Source organism: Macaca nemestrina, chromosome 18, assembly GCF_043159975.1.
Source record: "Macaca nemestrina isolate mMacNem1 chromosome 18, mMacNem.hap1, whole genome shotgun sequence".
In the NCBI taxonomy this organism is placed as follows: domain Eukaryota; kingdom Metazoa; phylum Chordata; class Mammalia; order Primates; family Cercopithecidae; genus Macaca; species Macaca nemestrina.
This window is the reverse complement of record NC_092142.1, coordinates 54,408,012-54,428,338: the sequence shown is the minus strand read 5'-3', so window position 1 is coordinate 54,428,338 and position 20,327 is coordinate 54,408,012. Positions and strand designations below refer to the sequence as shown.

At 43.3% G+C, this 20,327-nt stretch overlaps 1 long non-coding RNA gene across 1 annotated transcript; it reads left to right on the top strand.

Annotated features, from left to right (window-relative positions):
- Nucleotides 1-4,848: 4,848 nt before the first annotated feature.
- On the top strand, nt 4,849-8,590 carry LOC105494082 (uncharacterized). Its single transcript, XR_011616153.1, has 3 exons — nt 4,849-5,022; nt 5,429-5,537; nt 7,376-8,590. It is a non-coding gene; the product is annotated as an uncharacterized lncRNA (long non-coding RNA).
- The last annotated feature ends 11,737 nt before the right edge of the window (nt 8,591-20,327 follow it).

Genomic DNA, 20,327 nt, shown 5'->3' with positions numbered 1-20,327 from the left:
TGTATTACCTACTCATGTATATGGATTACCTACTAAAATAGAATATTATGCATAAATATAGATATAGATATAGATGTAGATGAGATATGTATACAATATTGCTGACTTGATTCTTGAATTTATTTTTCCATTGGTGTTTGCCAATATAGGCTTTAGCCCAAGAACAAACATTTATGGAATCAATTATACTTTAATTAAAAAGGACTGTTTTCTCTCCTTTCTCTTCTACCCTCCAAATCCTTCAAAACCTCAAGCCTAGGAGAACTAACACGTAGTAGGAACTCAGTAAATGTTGTCGAGTGAATGAATGCACCTGACTCGGCCTGAAGTGGGGGCCAGGAAAAACTGCTTTCTTCCCACCTTTTTCAAGGTTAGGACCTGAACACCCATGCTTCCTGGCTTCAAAAAGAGAGAAATTGGGTAGAATCAAATGACAGGCCACCTCGGCCAGAGGATGACAGGAGGAAATGGTTAGGTCTAGCTGTACAACTTTAGACATGTTACTTAAACTCTTTCGAATCTCGGTTTCCTGGTCAGTTAAGTGGAGATACTAATTACCTTCTAGGAGATCGGTAAATGTTAATTGAATTGAATAGAGTTCTTGTTAGCAAAGGGAAAAAAATCTTCATCATAATTGAGATAAATAAAAGTGGGAGGTAGGAAATGAGGTTAATGTGGTGGCCTTGCGGGGGGTAATGATTGGGGGTGGTAGGGAATGGAGCTTATTTCCTACTTGACTTAAAGATTTGGCCCAAGGAGCTTTTAATACTGTTATGCAAAGTTAAATCAGGGCATGAGTAATGTAAGTAAGGCTCTATGAGTGTTCATGACTTGGTGAGCTTTTAAATACATTGTTTTTGTATTGCAATATCTCTCCTTCCTTCCTTCCTTCCTTCCTTCCTTCCTTCCTTCCTTCCTTCCTTCCTTCCTTCCTTCTTTCCTTCCTTCCTTCCTTCCTTTCCTTCCTTCCTTCCTTCCTTCCTTCCTTCCTTCCTTCCTTCCTTCCTTCCTTCCTTCCTTCCTTCCTTCCTTCCTTCCTTCCTTTCTTCTTTCTTTCTTTCTTTCTTTCTTTCTTTCTTTCTTTCTTTCTTTCTTTCTTTCTTTCTTTCTTTCTTTCTTTCTTTCTTTCTTTCTTTCTTTCTTTCTTTCTTTCTTTCTTTCTCTTTCTCTCTCTTTCTTTCTTTCTCTCTCTCTTTCTTTCTTTCTTTTCTTTCTTTCCTTCTTTCTTTTCTTTTCTTTTTTCTTTTCCCTTCTTTTCTTTTCTTTCTTTTTTTTGAGATATGGATGCCCTGTTGCCCAGGTTGGGGCACAACGGTGGAATCATGGCTCATTGCAGCTTGCAGCTCCTGGGCTCAAGTGATCCTCTCACCTCAGCCTCCCAAGTAGCTGGGACTACAGATGTGCACCACCATGCCCGGCTAATTATTTTTACTATTGGTAGAGACAAGGTCTTGCCATGCTTCCCAGGCTGGTTTTGAACTCCTAGCCTCAAGTGATCCTCCTACCTTGGCCTCCCAAAGTGCTGGGATTACAGGCATGAGTCTCCACTCGAGGCCTGTATTTCTAATAGTATAAGTGTGTGGATGCTTATGTGCATGCATGCATACACATGTACCTTTAGTAAAACTCTTCTAAACTGGGACTCCAGTTCTATCCCAGTTTTCCCAGGAAAATCTGGAAAACCTTAGCTAAATTTTTTTTGGGGAGTGCTCGGCTTTCTTATCTGTGGTTGGAGATGATTCCCTTCTAATCTCACTCATAGGATTGTTTTTTGGTTTTGTTTTTTGTTTTTTAAAAATCAAATGAGGTGAATGAGAAACCGGTCTTCATTGATAATTATGAAGGTTTTATGCCTTTTGCTGAATTCAGGCTCTGGCTCTTATTAAAAACGCCAACTCCCTTGGTCCTTCTGCTTGGCCATTCATACTCACTCTGCTTAATCATTTGTACCTCAAGGTAAATTAACAGATTAGGCCAAGGAGAGTGTGGAAGAGAGTAATTCATAGTATGAGAAATAATAACTACAACAATAATAACAGCGACATTTATTGAGTGCTAACTCTGCGCTGGACTCAGTGGAGACCTCTCCAGAGATGAGGGATGTATAAGAGAAGAAAAGATAAATTGCAGTTACTCTGGCACAAGCTTGCTAATGGAGTGCTGTGATCTTTTTGCTCATGAGGGTTGTGTGTGTGCGTGCGAGTGTGCACTCATGAGGACATATTCTTGTTAGCGTATTGGTTTTCATCATCTCTTCCCCCTTAGGGGTGAGGAGACATAGGAAATGGGGGAAGGCCTCCAAGCAGGCTCCACTAATCACATGTGGCACAATGCAGGGATTTCCAAACTGTGAGAGATTGGAATCACAGCCTTGGCTTTGCCAGTGACCCTGCTGTGTGACTTTGGCCAATTCTCACCTCCTCTCTTAGTTTCATTGTCTGCTGTGCTGAAATGAAAGGGTTTTCTGAGTCACCCTGGTAATAGACACCTACGGTTTTGCCCCCACCCAGGCCTCTATTCAGTTTCTCTGACTCTGAACTCTGGGTAGAATGGGCCAGAAGGAACCTATCCTTAGTTCTAGGCAGACAGGGAATCTTGACCACTGTGATTGGCTCTAGGATGGGCAAGGGACCCCTTCAGAGCCCTAGAGATAACCCATGGCTTTTGTTCTAGGGACAGAAGAGATGCTGTTTGCCTGGGGACCAATCCCAGAAATATGTGGAGCTGGAGCTTCTGGCAGCCTTTTTGCTACCGCGAGGTAAGTATCTGTGTGAATATGGAACCAACACAGCCAAACATGGAGCAGAGAGATAGAAACTGAGTCCAGGGGCCATTGTTCGAGCACCTGGATCCAGGTGATTCTGAACAGACACCTCTGACTTTTCTCTCCTATAACCTAATAAACTTGATTGCTATTGTTATTCTTTGTTTAAACCTATTTGGCTTGGGATTCTGTCACTTGGAGCTGTGTGGTGACCTTATGCAGTGATTGTGGGGTTTACACAGTGCTTGTCATGGCCTTTTCAGTTCAGGAATCCCAAGGCGTTATGGCTCCTACGATTCTTCCAGGAGTGAGTGGGGCTGGCTGCAGGAAACTGGGTCACAAGGCCTCAACCACAGTTGCCTTGACTCTGCTAGTGTGGTGGGGGCTTGGCCTGGTCCCCACAAGGAGAGAAAGCGTTGAGTCCCATGTCTCACCACTCTTTGTGAGTATAATTATTTTGATGCCAAAGTATTAATGGACTTGGCTGTGACATGTTTTCCCAGACCCCCCTTGGAGATGTCGCATTCTAAATGGTGGTCTCATTGTATAGTATTTTTAAATCTGAAAATTTAAATACTGAAATTTAAACGACTGGCCCCAGTGGTTTCAAGTAATGGCTTGCAGACTTGTAGTGATCTCTACTCAAAGCTTAGAAGCTTTCACATAAAATTCCACATCCCTGGTTTCCCTCAAGAGGGAGAAGGCCTGGCATTGCTACATAGCACCACTGGGATATACACCCGGGGTGATAAGTGCCTGACACTGAGCTGCCCCCACTCCCTTGCATGGAGCCTGCCTTCTGCATCCTGGCCCAGGTGTCCACTGCTGTGCATGTACCGCCCCCATATCAGTCAAGAATACGGAAGACTTAGACAATCCTCCTTCAACACCAGTGCAGGGGACTGTGGCAGCCCAGGGAGTTTCCAAAAGTGCAGTCACCCCTGGTTACCTCTCTCCTGCACATTGCTTGTGATCCCTAGCTGTGAATACTAACAGGAGCTTTTATGCTTCTATGCTGTATACCAAACGCAGTGTGCACCAGCTTGTATCATTCTCATGACAGTCCTGGGTGAGGGTCATTCCATCCCTTTCCACATAAAAAGTCCAAGAGTCAAACACACCATGTATCTTTTTTTTTTCTTTTCTTTTTTTGAAATAGGCTCTTGCTTTGTCACGCAGACTAGACCGCAGTGGCATGATCACAGCTCACTGCAACCTCGACCTCCTGGGCTCAAGCGATTCTCCCAGCTCAGCCTCCCAGGTAGCTAGGACTACAGCTATGTGCCACTATGCTTGCCTTCTGTTTGTTTGTGGAGACAGTCTCACTATGTTGCCCAGGCTGGTCTCAAACTCCATGCAGTCCTCCCACCTTGGCATCTCAAAGTGCTGGGATTACAGTCACGAGCCACCACACGCGGTGCCCACACCATGCATCTTGAGCCACCACGCCTGGCACCCATAGCATGCATCTTACCCAAGGCCACATCCACAGGGAGAGCTGGGGCCAGAGAAGACCCCCTGCCCATGAGCTTCCTGTGACCATCGTATCTGCGGCAATCAGCAGAGGTGACTATACCATGGCACCTGACACCCAGTCCAATTTTGAGGAGAAGGAGGTGGAGAGGAGTAGGTAGACATAGTAAAATACATGTCATGGAAGCCAAATTTAGAGGACATGGAGAATGTCAAAGTGAGAAGCTGGCAGGCCATTTGGTCCAATGCTCTTGTTTTCTCCATGGGGGAAAGTGGGAAGGTGACAGTTTCAAGGACACACAGTGGCACTGGAAAGAGAGAAGGGTCATTACAGTGGTTGTAATAGTCATTACAGTAGACCAGATTCTGAGGCCTAACATGGGAACCCTGGGCTTCCCCATTTAGAACCGCTTTCCCCTGAAAACTTCATTCACTTGCCTACTCAGGGCAAGGGAAACTCCTGGCCGTGTGCCTGGGGGCCTTTGTTCTCTCTTCCTGCTCCTCCAGAATAACTTCCCCTTGGGTAATTTTTCCATTACACTGTTCCTCTTTGGACTTTCAGAAATAAAAACCCAGCCCCCCTGGTGTGCAGTCACACTTGCGCCCTGAGGAGTGTTAAAATTCAGCTTGAGAGGCACTTAGTGTCACAGAAGCCTAGATAAAGAAACAAGATTTCAGGCAGGAAGAAATAATAAAGAGGCAGGACTTCAAGTGTCCTGTGAAACGCAGCATTCGGCCTCTGGCACACACATCCGCGGGAGGCGGCTCAACTTCTTTATAAAGTGGTGAGTTTTGTGTGAGCACAGATGCATTTTGTTTTCCTATGAGGAATCAATGATTAAATTATCAGAAAGCAAAGCTAAAAACCAGGCTGCCTGAATATACCCCCACGTGTCCCCTGTGTCTCCCCAGCACCTCCTGCTCAGGAGATACAGGCTTTCTCTCCAAAGCTTTAGTTTAAATGTCCAACACATCTTATTAATGAAAGTAATAAGCTGTTGTTTATTATATGTCATGATGGGGAATATGACTATTTAATATAAACCTGACATTTAAATTCCACTTAGTTCTGAGACGTGGACGATATCAAGGCATAACTCTTTACCCTGGAGTAAAAACTCCCTGGGTCTGCATTTTAAAGCATTGAAGTTTTCAAAGTAATCAGGTTCTTTTTTTTTTTTTTTTTTCCAGAGGAACCAAATTGTGAAGACATCTGTTCTGTTATTAATTTCACATACATCTTAAGCTCCTCAAGGCCAGAAATGAGGCTTCATTCACGTCGAATTAATGAAACATGATTGTAAGTCCCTTGCTTGGAAATGCTGTCACACAGTTCTGAGCTGCTTATAAGCACTGAGTAATCTCTGAAACTGCCAGGGGACGGCCACTTGAAATCTGCCCTCCCCTCCCCCCGCCGCCCAAAAACAATATCTGAATATATCACAACACTAACTGTATCCTGAAAGATTAATAGCAGATAAAAATTTCTGGGAAATGAATCAGACTTTCTCAGTAAAGGATACAGAGATCTCAGGCAAAAGCAGATTGCAGAGTGGAAGAGCTCTTTGGGATACAGTTTGATAACTGTGGCCCTGGCTGCCCTTGAATACACCCAAAAGGATGATGGCGGGCCGGGAAGAGGGTGGGAAGTCTTGGAATTTCTTGCAGAGATCTCTTTTGAGAGTGTGTATGAAAATGTACTGGAGGTGACACAGATGTGATACTGGAACCTTGATCTGTGAAAGCATGATGTATGTGTCAAGTGTGTGGGAGAATGTGTGTGCATGTGGAATCTGTGTGTGAATGCATGCAGGAATGTGTATGAGTCTACTAACATGTGGGTGAGTATGTGTATATCAGTGTATGAGTTCGTGCACGTATGAGTGTGAAAATGTGTGTGTTGTGAGTTTGTGTTGGTGACTGTGTATGAGGGTATGTGTGTATGAATATGTGTGAGTTTGCGTGTGTGAAAATGTGTGTACTGCGAGTTTTTATTGGTGAGTGTGTATGAGGGTATGTGTGTATGAATATGGGTGAGTTTGCATGTGTGGAAATGTGTGTTGTGAGTTTTTATTGCTGACTGTGTATGAGGATATGTGTGTATGAATATGAGTGAGTTTGCATGTGTGAAAATGTGTATATTGCAAGTTTTTATTGGTGAGTGTGTATGAGGGTATGTGTGTATGAATAAGGGTGAGTTTGCATGTGTGAAAATGTGTGTTGTGAGTTTGTGTTGATGAGTGTATATGAAGTTATGTGTCTATGAACATGGACGAATTAGCATGTGTGAAAATATGTGTGTTTCGAGTTTTCGTTGGTGAGTGAGCATGAGGGTATGTGTGTATGAATATGGGTGAGTTTGTGTGTGAAAATAATTTTGTGTGTCTGTGGATGCATATGAAGGTGTGTGTGTGTATGTATGTGTGTGTGTGGTGAGTGGATGCATTGACACGCACAGACCTCTCAGGACAGACATGAATCTGTCAGTTGGGGATGGATCTTAAATAGCAGTTCAGCACAATACCATGCCCATCTGAGCCAGTCTTGAAAGGAGCTTGCTCTTGAGGTTTTGGGTTTGGGGGGCCTGATTTTTCTTTTTTGTCAAATAACTGAAAACGCCAGCAGAACGATTGTCTGGAGGGAGGCGTGGGATGGGGAGACTGAGATTTCTTAATCAAACTTTCAAGTGTTATTTTTGGTCTTCTGTTGAGCTGGGATCCAAAAAAGAATCTGCATATGATATTTACATCTCAAATCTTCAGAGCCTCATTAGCTTTGATAGTTATTTATTTATTTATTTATTTGCAAAAAGGAATTTAAATCAAACAGAGAGGCACAAAAGCAAAACCTTTGAATGTAGTGCAAAATTAATTAAAACAGGCAGCCGAAGGGTAGAGTGAAATACAATGGAATTCAGAAAAAAAAAAAAAAAAGACAATGAAACTAATTAGACTCTGATGGGAAGATCCTTCCTCATTTGGTGATCATCCATTGATAATTAATAAGTCACAAATATTGATGTTTGAAGAAAAGTGCCAAAAGTTTAACCCCTGTTTTTCCAGAAGTTTTTAAAAATTTTTTTAAGATTCTGATCTTCTAAACTCACTCAGTCAAATTATTGGATGTTGTGTTTTACAGTCATGTGTTGCTGATGGATGGGGATGTGTTCTGAGAAATGCATCATGAGGCTGTTTCATCATTGTGCCAACCTCACAGAGTGTACTTACACACACCTTGATGGTATGAGCTATATGGAATAGCCTTTTGCTCCTAGACCACAAACCTGTATAGCAGGTACCACACTGAATACCGTAGGCAATTGTAACACCGTGGTAAGCATTTGCATATGTAAATATAGAAAAGGTACAGTAAAATTATGGTACAAAATGTAGAAAATGGTACACTTGTATAGGGCACTTACCGTGAATGGAGCTTGCAGGACTGGAATTTGTTCTGGGTGAGTCAGTGAGTGAGTGGTGAGTGAATGTGAAGGCCTAGGACATTACTGTATACCACTAGAGATTTAATAAACACTGTACACTTAGGCCATGCTCAATTTATAAAAAATAAAGTAATTGCACCACAATGTTACAATGGCTACTGTGTCACTAGGTGACATGAATTTTTCAGCTCCATTATAATCTTATGGGATCACCGTCATCTATACAGCCTGTTGTTGACCGAAACGTCGTTACACAGCGCATGACAGTATTGTGTTCTAGGGGAAACAGACTAGCTTATACCAGCAGCTGATTAGCTCTCAACACCTGTCCTCAAAATAATGTACAGGTGGATCAAATTCAACTGTCAGCGGATAAAGATATATCTTAATACAGGGGATGTTGGACTCCAGCAGTTAGCATTAACCCAGTGGTGGAACCAATTTGTATATATGAATAGATACAATCCCAGCTACATTTTTGCCCCTGTGTATTTTGAGGCTTTGTTGTATGATCCATGCTTTGTAGATCTGTGAAAAACACTTCCAGGCATCCAGTTGAAAAACCCTTGACCAACAGTATAAAAACGACTTTTAGCTTTACCTAAGCACAAGGCAGCATCAAAGGGGTCTGGCTTCCTTGCTGGAAGTTCTTCTGAAAGAAATGATCAGTTAGTATTTATGCTTTTTGTCCTTCTGTATTATGCAACAGCACAAATGCACAACTGCCCCAGTGGGACAATCTTAACGCATAGCCTGCCTGTCACACAGTTTTAAAGTTGGACGCATGTGTCTTTGGCACGTCCCAGGTCTCCTTTCAACTTCTTTCAGAATCTCTTTTTTACCACCCTCCAGTCCAGCGCTTGAGGTTCTCAGGATGACCCTGGGTCATTTCTAGCTTAAAGAGAGTGGGCTTTGAGAAATACCTTGAAAATTGTGAGTTCAATTTTTAAAGATGGCTACAATGCTAATGGTGAAATTTCAGGCTTTGTGGCAGTTGGATCAAAGGAATGTTTTTGAGCAAAAGATCTTTCCAACAATCCCTCAAACCTACAATGCATAAAAGTGGACTTGTTTAGGTAAGTCGGTAAATTATGTCTGATCTCAGTTTTCCTCCATGTAAAGAGGAAGAAACTGAACTAGAAGTAGAATGATCTTTAAGATTTATTAAAGAGAGAGAGAGAGAGAGAGAGAGAGAGAGAGAGAGAGAGAGAGAATGGTTTGTCATGTGCAAAAAAAGGCAAGGTTCTTCCTTACAAGTAGCACAGGGATTCATTCATTCATTCATTCATTCATTCATTCATTCATTCATTCTGTGTGTGTGTGTGAGAGACGTCTCTGGGCCAAACTCCGTATCACAGTTCTTTCACATCATTTCACCTACCCCTTACAACAACCTGTGAGGTAGGTATTCCTAACAGGAGTGGTTGTCAATTTATTTAATTATCAATAAGCCACAGATACCTGCCAGTCAGAACACTGAGTTAAACACTAGAACAGGGTCCTGGAGACCCCTGGCTGTGCCAGGTATTTGTTGCTAGATGAGGAAAGAGGTGGGGAGGAACCAGGGTGCCTGGCACAATGAAGTGGAGATTGGGAAACTATTTGCCAACTGACCAGGGAAATGCTCTAATTTTTAAACTGCTGGTATGGATTTTGTACTATTGGATATGGCTGAATATCAGCCCTGATTTTCAATCTCCCCATTCTGCAAAGGACAAAGCTGAGGCCCTGGGAGGTCAATAAACCTTCTCAAGATAAACCCATCAAAAAGCGACAGGCTTGAGTTGAAAGCTACTTTAAGTCTTTGAGACTCCAAAGTTGGTGTTCTTAACCATTATGCTGACTGTGCGCATGTCTCTAAGTTGACCTCAGTCCGTGCCAGGCTGGCCTGGCATTTCTCTACAAAGAACTGGAGGAAAGTGGCTCTGGAGGAAAGATCTGGTTTGAGTGGGAGTAGAGTTGGCCGATTTAGTAAGTAAAAATACAGGACACACAGTTAAATTTGAATTTCAGATAAACAACAAATAGTGCTTTTGTATATTTTTAGCTTATTGCACGAGATATACTTACACTAAAAATTATTCATTGTTAATCTGATGTTCAAATTTAACTGGACATCTTGTATTTTATCTGTCAACGCTAAGTGTGGAGGGAGGGCCACAGGGATGCTAAGACATTTCAAATACCAGACACTTCAATCTGAAGAAACATTTTCTTTACTAGGAACTCCCTTTTGCAAAGTCAATGATATCAGCTGTAGTAAGAACACTTCTAACCTTACCCTGAGTACCTCCTTGATTTTAAAGTCATAGAATGTCAAGGCAGAGGTCATTTAAGCCAACACCCTGCCTCACTGTCTTTCTGCCTCTTTCTGTCCTCTCTCTGCCCAAGAAGGCAGAACCCACAGCAACGGCGCTGTGGCTTGGCTTTGAAGCCAAGGAGCATAGCCTATGAGGCGTGTCCTCATCTCCAAAGCACATGGAAACTATTCGTTTCCTGAAGGTCTTCATGGTTAGCCTGCTGCAAGTCTCGTGGTTTTTCAGCTGCAGTTGTAATTTCTGTAGCGCCTCTATCCCAGCTCAGCTGGTATTTATTAGACACATTGCTTTTGAAAAGAAAACTGTGTCTTAATTAAAGGTTGGCAATCCACAGCCTGTTTGCAGATGAGAAAAATTAAACAACTACTATGAACAGGGCAGTGTGTCTCCTCTGTTGGTTAGAACATTGCTGTCTAGACATGTGGAGTGTCTCCTGTGTTTCGGGCTGTCCCTGCATCTACATCTGAGTGCTTTTTTTTTTTTTTTGGTGTTGCACAGCAAATACAAATGAACTATGAGACCAAATGGAAGAGCTTTTGGAGTGAAACGGGCTTGTGTCCTGTTTTAACCACTCCCTGTCACAGACTGCTTTTCAAACACAATACCTGGGCGGGGTGGGTGGGTGTTAATGAAAAATGTTTGGTGTCCAAAACCCAGCCTCACTGTCTATGCCAATGGGTTGGTTTCTGGGGCCAGGTGGAAGCTGAGAGGATCTCATCTGTCTCACCTCTGGACCAAGAATGAAATAAACTGATGAAGAATAAAAATATTCCTTTCATAGGGTGAAGATTCTTAACTTGGGTTCCTTGGAACAGAAGCCCTCTAAGACTTCCATGGAATTCTTAGCTTGGATGGGGAAAAAAATGTATTTTTTATTTTTGCTAACTTCGAACTGAAAGTTAGCATTTCCTTCAATTCTGAATGTAGGCAGCAAACCAAAATTGTATCAGCACTACATGGGACTTTTGTGACTTTGTCATTGATAGATATCACAGATATTTTCATATCACATTATATTGCTACAGGATATCTCGAAATAGACTCATTACTATCTGGAAATTATAGTGATGAGTAGACCCACCTCTCTATCTTATTATATTTTGGTTAATAAAAGTCCATATATTACTGTATCAATTTAAAGAATTAGATAACTGTTATTTAATGTAACTTTTCTTTGTAATGCTGTTTTGTAAATTTTATGCCTGTAATAACATTATTCTGGAATAAGCCTTGAAAACTTTATGCTAAGTGAAGTAAGCCTGACTCAGGATAAATAGGATAAATAAAAAAGGACAAATACTATATGATTCCACTCACGTGGGGTATGTAGAGCAGTCAAATTCATACACAGGAAGTAGAGTGATGGTTGCCCCAAGATGGGAAAGGAAGAAATAGTGAGTGGTATTGTTAATGGGTATAGACTTCCAGGTTGGGAAGATACAGTTGTGTAGATGGATATGGTGGTGGCTATACAATAATGTGAATACTTAATGTCACTGACCTGTACACTTAAAAATAGTTAACACATTTTTTGTCATGTATATTTTATCATAATTTAAAAATCCACAAGAACAATGCAAATATTTTCATCTCACATTTTTTTTTTTAATTATTATTATTATACTTTAAGTTGTAGGGTACATGTGCATAACGTGCAGGTTTGTTACATATGTATACTTGTGCCTTGTTGGTGTGCTGCACCCATCAACTCGTCATTTACATCAGGTATAACTCCCAATGCAATCCCTCCCCCCTCCCCCCTCCCCCCTCCCCCCTCCCCATGATAGGCCCCGGTGTGTGATGTTCCCCTTCCTGAGTCCCAGTGATCTCATTGCTCAGTTCCCACCTATGAGTGAGAACATGCGGTGTTTGGTTTTCTGTTCTTGTGATAGTTTGCTAAGAATGATGGTTTCCAGCTGCATCCATGTCCCTACAAAGGACACAAACTCATCCTTTTTGATGGCTGCATAGTATTCCATGGTGTATATGTGCCACATTTTCTTAATCCAATCTGTCACTGATGGACATTTGGGTTGATTCCAAGTCTTTGCTATTGTGAATAGTGCCGCAATAAACATACGTGTGCATGTGTCTTTATAGCAGCATAATTTATAATCCTTTGGGTATATACCCAGTAATGGGATGGCTGGGTCATATGGTACATCTAGTTCTAGATCCTTGAGGAATCGCCATACTGTTTTCCATAATGGTTGAACTAGTTTACAATCCCACCAACAGTGTAAAAGTGTTCCTATTTCTCCACATCCTCTCCAGCACCTGTTGTTTCCTGACTTTTTAATGATTGCCATTCTAACTGGTGTGAGATGGTATCTCATTGTGGTTTTGATTTGCATTTCTCTGATGGCCAGTGATGATGAGCATTTTTTCATTCAGGACATAGGCATGGGCAAAGACTTCATGTCTAAAACACCAAAAGCAACGGCAGCAAAAGCCAAAATTGACAAATGGGATCTCATTAAACTAAAGAGCTTCTGCACAGCAAAAGAAACTACCATCAGAGTGAACAGGCAACCTACAGAATGGGAGAAAATTTTTGCAATCTACTCATCTGACAAAGGGCTAATATCCAGAACCTACAAAGAACTCAAACAAATTTACAAGAAAAAAACAAACAACCCCATCATAACATGGGCAAAGGATATGAACAGACATTTCTCAAAAGAAGACATTCATACAGCCAACAGACACATGAAAAAAAAAATCATCTCACATTTTAAAACCCACATTATTCCATAAGGAGGTCCATAGACCTCCCCTGGAGGGTCTATAGCACAAACCTGGCTAAGGCCTCCTGGTTTTAAGGGATTGCTTTTCCTGATGCCTGGTACATCTTTCCAGGTATGTTTTGTCTGGGGAAATCTTTCTGTCTCTTCAGGGGTCAGTTCAAATGCCACTATTCCTTGGCTCCTGTTTTGTTCCCAGGGCTAATGTGGGGACATAGTCTTCATATTCCTCTAAGCCTATCTCTAATATCCCAGTTGGATCCTACTGCCTGCCAAGAGCCTAAGGCCTTGAGGTCTTTCCCTCTATTTAATTAAAGGGTTATTTGGCAGGTATAAGAAAAGAGTTTAGGCAACATTAGTACCAGACTGAGACTTTCTCATTGATGCAATAGGGAAATTTGCTGTATGAGTCAGTATTACTCAATGCCTTGTCTGGATATTGATGCAAATCTCGTGGTCACTTTTTCACATTTTGTGCTACATTACATAATCTTATGAAATCTACAGAACCCGGAGGTTAGTGCTATCAGGGACAGTATTTTGCAGATGAAGAACTGAGACTCAGAAAGCATAAGTCGACTTGTCTGACCCCAGAGGTATTTTGCATCAAACATCTTCCAGAGTGGTAGGATTTCTTGGGAGTAGCACAAGCTGCATTTGATGAAGATCACTCATTGGAGAATCTGATCCTTATTGGAGAATCTGTCTTTGAACCTGACAAAGGAACACGAGGTACTAAATAAGTAAAGACTTTGGATCCTCGGAGTTGGAAGGGCCCAAACTACCTAGTTTGTCCCACCTGTTTTAGATGCGGAAACTCTTGAGTTGACACCAGCATAGTAATAACCACCACTGTGCTGACCTCTTGATGTGGATTATCTCAATGACTCTGAAAGTTTCATCGCTGTGGGCTCCTTTTATAATTTTGGTCATAATTGAATGTTATTGATACTATGATCTACTTAATGCTGTTTTCCCCTTTAAATGGATCTGCTTTTAAAACTTAAATCCATTTACTCACACAGAAAATTTTATACTACTTCTGTGAATAGAAAACCACTAACCATAAATATTATTCCAATAAAAAAGAAAATATGTATTAAGTTCTACCTAGGTACTGTTGCCTGCAGGGACTTCTGAGCCTGAAGTCTTCACTCTCTTTGTTAAAACATAGAGAACAAAACACCAAAAATAATTAGTACTTGTTAGGTGTTAAAGACACAATAGCATCAACTGGAGACTTTCTTGATGTAATTAGAAGAATTCAAAGAGAGCTAAGAAGGACCTAATACACTTACTGTTTGAGTCAGTGCTATTTAATGCCTTGTCTGTGCATTATTTCAAATCATTTTCAGTACCACTCGTGGTCTCTACACCTCTGGAAACACCCCATTATCTCAGCTCATCCTCACAATAATCCTATGAGGTAAGTACTAGTACTAGGACTAGTTAGTACTGCCCTATTTGTTGGATGCACAGCCAGTCAGGCACGCCTGCTCTCTCTGTCTCCGGAGTGCCTGACCACAGTGATATTCTGTTTCGTGGCCGAAGCTCCCCATAAAAAGAGCCTTTAGCAGCATCTTATGGGTTCCCATAAATCTCGCAGGTCCAGATGTCCATCCAGGAACAAACTCCACTGCATGGAGCCCCATGGTGAGACAGACTGCAGGCTTGCAGCCCCACACCCATACACCGGCAATGTGCCCCCAGGAACACGGGACCAACTCCAACTTTGGGAATGAAGATAATGTTCAGGCAGGAAAGGAGGAGTGGATAGGAGAGGAAGGAAGTGAAAGCAAGTGGTGGAGAGGACAAAGGGAGCCTCAGGTTCCTCATTTAGAAAATGGGCAACAAGACCTGCTTCACAGGATGGTTGATTGTTGGGAGGATTTGAACACATAGCAGGTGCTTCACCCTCCCTCTCCCCTCCGTCCTCTCTCCTCCGACTCATCTCTGTCCCCCTCCCCCACTCCCTTCCCTTCCACTCCCCTCCTCTTCTCTCCTCTCCTCACCTCCCTTCTCTTCTCCTCCCCTCCCTTCCTTTCTTCTCCTCTCTTATCCCCTCTTCTCCCCTTCCTCACCCCTGTCAAGCAAACACACAGACACACATATGTATTCATGTAGTTTCAAAAGTGAAAATAGGGAATTTGTAGCCAAGGTCTGCTCTGACATGACAATAAATAGGATGAAGGAGGCAAGAGAGCCCGGAGAGACAGAGTCCCCTTGAGCTTCAGGGAAAGCTTCCCAGGAGCTGGAGAAAGGGGTCCCTCAAGAGCTGTCATCTGACATTGACCGGGAGGTCCCTCACGGTCAAACAGGCCTAATAGTAATTCCACCATTGGAAACTCACACCTTTGAGGTAAGCATTGCTCTCTCTTCTGCAGTTTCTGTAAAGAAATGCAAGAGCTGGCACACAAAGCAGAAAAGCACACTTCAAGCACTTTCTTTCAACAGAGGCCTTGGGAAAAGGGGGTGCCACGAGAAATAGAAGGAAGAGGCGAAAGGACAGGACTCAGCCGGGGTAGACGCTTCTCCCTCACTTGTGGGCTCCAGGGTTCTGAGGCTTCACATGAGCCTAAGAGCGGGAGAGAAGGTGGCCCAAGCCTGCAGAAGGACATGATTCCTGTGGCGTGTGGCTGTACATCAGTTTCCTCCACATCAGCCTCTTATCTCCTGTGGGCGGAAAGGCGAGGCTGATGGGAAGGCCAGATTACACCCCAGACTGGGCCTGCTTCTCATCGCTGGCAAACCACTTCCTTGGACTCCCTTGAGCTCGGCACATCTGGCAACCCGGTGGACTTTCTCTTGAGGACCGGGGAAAACACAAACCCAGACTTGTGTGAGTGTATATGATCCGTAAATACTCCCAAGGTGCTGATGGAAGTTCCAACTTGTTATGTGTCCCCAGACAAGCTTGTTCCCTCCCTGGGCCTCAGTTTCCTGAACTGCAAAATTGTGGCAGGGAGATAAGACTAACTGATGTCTAAGAACTCTTCCTGTCTTGAAATTAAAACAACAATAATAGGGGCATTGTTTTCACCCCCAAGGGTGATAACCAGGGAATGCACAGAGAAATGTTTGTGGATATTCTTGCATACTGAAACCCAGTTTCTGCAGAGTCAAATACCTACATATTCAGAAAAATTCAACTAAATGGCAGATTATCCATTATCAGCTTAAGAGACAGAGTCATGCAGACTTAAGGGCCATATTTATTTGCTCGGACTTAATGAGCTTAACTGAATCTATACATCAGTGTTCAGGCACTGGTGGCCTTGTTCCTTTTACACTGTACCATGTTTTTAAGAAATCAGAAATTGAGCAAGCAGGCCAGGTGCAGTGGCTCATGCCTGTAATCCTAGTGCTTTAGGAGGCCAAGGTAGGTAAATCACTTGAGGTCAGGAGTTTGAGACCATCCCGGTCAACATGATGAAACCCCATCTCTAATAAAAACACAAAAATTAGCCGGGCATGGTGGTGGATGTCTGTAATCCCAGCTACTCGGGAGGCTGAGGCAGGAGAACCTCTTGAACCTGGGAGGCAGAGGTTGCAGTGAGCTGAGGTCGTGCCACTGCACTCCAGCCTGGGGGGGGAAAAATGAGCAAACATTCTAATAACAGAAGACTTCCTGTGAAAGTTTCAGTATTTGATATTTCTAGAAAAGCCTGCAGATCTGATGACAGTCAGCTGGAGCCGAGGAGAGGGTGTGCCTGTTTGTCATGGGCACAGTCTGCTCCTCCCAGTCCCACTAGATGACATTATTCTCTCTCATCACCTGCCTGGCCCAGGTCTTTGAGTTTGAGACTATGCATGAACAGAAAATGGTTGCTCAAAGCAGAAAAGAAGATGCCCCCATTGGAAATGTTGCCCTCCCAGGTGAATGATGCAGAAACACCCATGTGCCTGCTCTGCCCTAGAACAGTCAACCTTCCTGCTCCTGTTGGCCGTGAACAAGGCCTGACACACGGCTGCCTGAGCCTTTTGGAGAACTGGCTGCCCTGCTCCTCAGAAAGGAGTGACAGCCAGTCAGGGCTGGGGTCCATATGCTTCCCAGAAATGTCCCAGTCTCCCATTTGATTGGGCTTTCCTGCTGGATCTCTGCAGCACCCACTGCCAACTGGTGACTTTTCCTTTTCTTCTGCCACAGGCCTTTTTCCAAGGTGTGAAATCGTTTTATCTTTCTTTCTGCGGGTGGGTCTCCACGCTTGGTGAAAGGGTTCTGCTGGCTTGGGGTGGAGGCTTTTGCAAAAGTGATTTTTTTCAAAAAGCTTTTCCCTCTCTGACTTTCAAGACCCCACCTACCTGTCTCATTTTCCTTCTCCTCTCCTATCTCTGGCCTGCTGTGCATCAGCATGGGGGAGGCGGGGGACAGCAGGGGATAACAGAAAGAGAAGGTTTCTAGAGGAGGGAATACTTGGCATGGCTGTGGTTCTATGGCTAAAAATGACAGGAAAGTCATGCAAAGATGAGAAAAGAGTCTGTAGCAGGCCACAGAGCTAGGAAGGTGCCAGGCATGTTAAGGAGGTATGCGGTGAGTAGGAATAGAGTGTGCCCCTGAGTGTAGGTTTCAGGGGAGTGTTGGCGAAAGGATGGTGATGGTGAGGAAGGGTAGGCAGGGTGCAGAGTCCAAATGCCAGGCTGCATTGCTGGCTTTGATTTGAGGTCAGTGGGAGCCATTGGAAGTTTAAGCCAGAGAGCAAGATAGTCTCTGAGTTTTGGAAAGAGCAATGGATTGACTGGAGGAGAGACAAGAGACAGGAGGAGCAGAGAGAAAACAACAGCAAGAGTCCATGCAGGAGACAAAAGCCTGAATTGGCAGAGGCATGGTTTGAGGGGCCAGCAAGTTGGCACCATGAGAGGGACACTTCCCTGGGTCACACATGCAGGGAGAGGAAAAGGGACAGCACCAAAATGTGTAACCTGGGTTCCTGGATGATGGTGACTCCAGTAAGACAGAGGAAGGGAAAACAGCTCTGGGAAAAGTCCAAAGACCAATGAATCTGGTTTTACACTTAGATAAGTACAGGTTGAGTATCCCTTAACTAAAATGCTTGAGACCACAAGTGCTTTGAATTTCAGTCTTTTTTGGATTTTGGAATATTTGCATTAGGCTTACCAGTTGAGCATCCTAAATCCGAAAATTTGAAATCTGAAATACTCCAATGAGCATTTCCATTGAGCATCAGGTCAGTGTTCAAAAACTTCTGATTTTGGATGTTTGGATTTGGGATGCTCACCCTGTAATTAATATGTGAGACAAAGATGGTTTGGGGGGTTGTAGGATCAGTTTGCTCACTCTTCAATTTATGGGAGTATATGCATGTTTTCAAACTCATAAAAGATTCATGTTGTATTGGTCTACAAAGCACTTTGGAATCAAGGAAAAGTCATTTTGTTTCTTCCTTTGCTGCCTTGGAGAGTCACATTCAGTCTTCAAGCCCTGGTTGAAATGTCATCTCTTCCAGGCAGAACTACCGGCCTTCCCTGTGTGCTTCTTGTTCTTATTTCACAGCTGTTCTTACGCTGTGGACCTAGAGTTCACAATCCAGCATCTCCCTCACTCAATGATAAGCATATTGATTTAATCTTTAAATCCCCCATCTGGCACAGTGTTTAATATATAGAAGTTGTTGCTAAAAGTTGAAGAATGAATAAATATTTTTCATATCCTTCTTACAGCTTTAGATTCATGGCACAGAGAAACCCAAGAGCTTGTCCTAGATCACACAATGATCTTAGAGCAGATTCCTAGGACTTCTTCTCCAGCGTGGCCATTTCCAGAAGACTTCACGCTCAGGTTTTCCAAAACATGTATTTACCCCATGCAGTTATTTATAAATTAGAGCCCCCATGGAAATTTGAAGATTTCACAACTAAATCTAAATTTCTTTTTTTTTTTTCTTTGAGACGGAGTCTTGCTCTGTTGCCCAGGCTGGAGTGCAGTGGTGCCATCTCGACTCACTGCAAGCTCTGCCTCCCGGGTTCACACCATTCTCCTGCCTCATCCTCCCGAGTGGCTGGGACTACAGGTGCCCACCACCACGCCCTGCTAATTTTTTTGTATTTTTAGTAGAGATGGGATTTCACCATGTTAGCCAGGATGGTCTTGATCTCCTGACCTCGTGATCAGCCGCCTCAGCCTCCCAGAGTGTTGGGATTACAGATGTGAGCCACCATGCCTGGCCCAAGTAAATCTAAATTTCTTGTTTCTTTTGATGAGTCAGGAGATCTGAAGACATTGGACAGGCTCCCCTTCCCAATTCGCTACACTCCCCACCAAGCCCCAGGATTTCCCCAATACCAAGGGATGTCTTGTTATGTAATACCATGCTTGCACTGTTGCTTTTTTCTTATATAGAGGACCAGTTGTATGACTGTGACTTTAACGGACATGGAAGTAAAATGAACCTAGAATGAGACTCATGTTTGGAGAAGAATGAGAAGGAACACATTTTTTGGTGGAAGTGACAATTATTTCTATGTGCTATCTTTATGGTGCGGAAGACTCCTTACTTCACTCATTTTGACATGCACTCTTTTTGCTGTGACTCCTGTGCCAAGTCCCCAGGCATGGAGACTCATCCCACAGAGAAGCAGTAGGGCACAGTGGTTAGGAGCGTGGCCTTTCTGGGTTTTCTTGGGCTAAGTTAGCTTGGGTAAAGTTAGCTAAGTTTTGTTGGACTGGGGTTAAGCTCCTTAACCTCTCTTTCCTTCAGTGTCCTCATCTTCAAAGGGGGTGATGATGATAATGATACCTATCTTGTAGGTGATTGTGAAGATGGAATGAAACAAGAAGTGTGAAGAGTGAATGAGGCTGGACGCAGTGGCTCACACCTGTAATCCCAGTACTTGGGGAGGCTGAGGCAGGTGGATCACTTGAGGTCAGGAGTTCGAGACCAGCCTGGCTGACACGGTGAAACCCCATCTCTATTAAAAATACAAAAATTAGCCAGGCATGGTGGTGTGCACCTGTAATCCCAGCTATTGGAAAGCTGAGACATGAGAATCACTTGAACCTGGGAGGCAGAGGTTGCAGTGAGCCAAGATCGGGCCACTAGTCTCTAGCCTGGGAGACATAATGAGACTTCATAATGAGACTTCATTTAAAAAAAAAAAAAAGTGAAAGATAGCACCTGACACCTAGTGAAGGGGTGGAGGACAGGAGTGTTTTTGTCATTGTGGTGAATGACAACATACCGACTCACTCACTAGTTAATTTATTTGGTAAATGATGATCGACTTAGTGACTAAGAAGGTTGATGCCTTTGAGAGGTGCCAAATCAAACACTTTGAAGGTTTCCTGGTCCATATCAGTGGTTCTCAATCCTGGAAGTGGATGGGAATAATCTATGTTGCTCTCGCCAGATACTAGTCTGGGGACCCACCAAAGAGCAATTACACAGGATTTGTGGCCCCCAGAATGAGGACAACTATGCCAGGTTATGGTCAGGATGGGAAACTCTCCTCAAGTCATGTTGAGGTCATCCACAGTCCTGAGAGCAGGTGCCTCCTTACATTACACATCCTCAGTGCCTCATTTACCTGCCCTGGTCCCTGTCCTGCCTCAAACCACTAAAACAGAAACT